Below are 1,248 nucleotides of genomic sequence, written 5' to 3' on the forward strand. Positions count from 1 at the left end.
AACATGCTAAGCACTGGCCGCAGTGCTGGGGGTATGCAGACTTTGCATCCAGGAGCAGCGGCTCCATCCTCCCTCCCCTCGTGAGCCTTTCTCCTGGCATAGCCAGACCCATCTGCTCTCACAGCAGGAGGCAGGGCGATGGGTTTGGATAAACCAGGATCTATCCCCCTAACCCCCAGGAAGGACATTTTGGAAAAGGGGCTGCTCCCGCCCAGCCACGGACTTTTAAGTTATCTCTTTCGAAACCATCTGAAGACAACACAGGGCATCTTGGCAGGAAGCGGCATCGACTGGGTACCCTGGCAGCATCTAGGGTCTTTCTTTGCTCTCTGCCAGACGGACTCTAGGAGGCTGGGCCTGGGAGCTGAGTCTTCTCTTGCTGCTGCCGCCGTCTGCTCTCCCGCCTCTGAGCTGAGCGGACGGCCCCTGCTGGGCTACGCCTGCTCTCGGAGCCTGGCTGTGTGCTGCAGACGGGCCGCTGCTCTTCAGCATTCTTCCTTAGGACTCGGGCACCACCCCTCCCTCTGTGTGGGTGCATCGGGGCTGCTCCGGTGCTGGGGTGGGGGGTCCTGGGAACACTGTCACACAGTGCTGGGGCTGGAGCTGGGGCTGGCCAGCCCTGGCCTGGGTCAGTGGGGTACCCCAGATGCCACAGCAACCCCTGTCCTGAGATGCCTCTGCTGCTGGGTGGGAGGGGGCTTGTCAGCTCGTGGATAGCTGCAAACCCTGTGGGGTCCATGTGGGTGGGAGGGCACTTGTCCAGCCTGAGCAAAGGGTCTAGAGAGTGTGGGGGGTGTAAGAGGAATCTAGTCAAGCTGGGGGCCCACCAGGGCAAGGTTTGCCTGGCTGCTGCCAGTGGGGCAGGCGTTCCTTAGGGGAGGCTGCAGCCTCTACTGGCCTCGTGTTTCCACTCAGCAAACAGGGGCAGCGCTTGCCCTAGTCCTAGCCCTGGAGACCCTATTTGGAGGCTGACTGAGTTCCCCATATGTGGCAACACACCAAGAGAATCCGTGCAGCATGGGGCAGGGGAAGCACCACAGGTCTGGGAGATAAGGATTGAATCATGTCCCCAAGTTCTGTGTATTAGTAGCTTGGTCCCCACTGTGACTGTCGGAGGGTGGAAAATCCTATTATGGTAATTGAAAGGTGGGGCTTTGAAGCTGTGATTGGATTGTGAGAACTGTGTTTAGTGAATGGCTTGATCCTAATGAATGGTGGTCATGGGCACGGTTCTGACGGGTTTAAAAG

The sequence above is a fragment of the Galeopterus variegatus genome, unplaced genomic scaffold (genome assembly GCF_000696425.1).
Source record: "Galeopterus variegatus unplaced genomic scaffold, G_variegatus-3.0.2 Scaffold1369, whole genome shotgun sequence".
Lineage (NCBI taxonomy): Eukaryota > Metazoa > Chordata > Mammalia > Dermoptera > Cynocephalidae > Galeopterus > Galeopterus variegatus.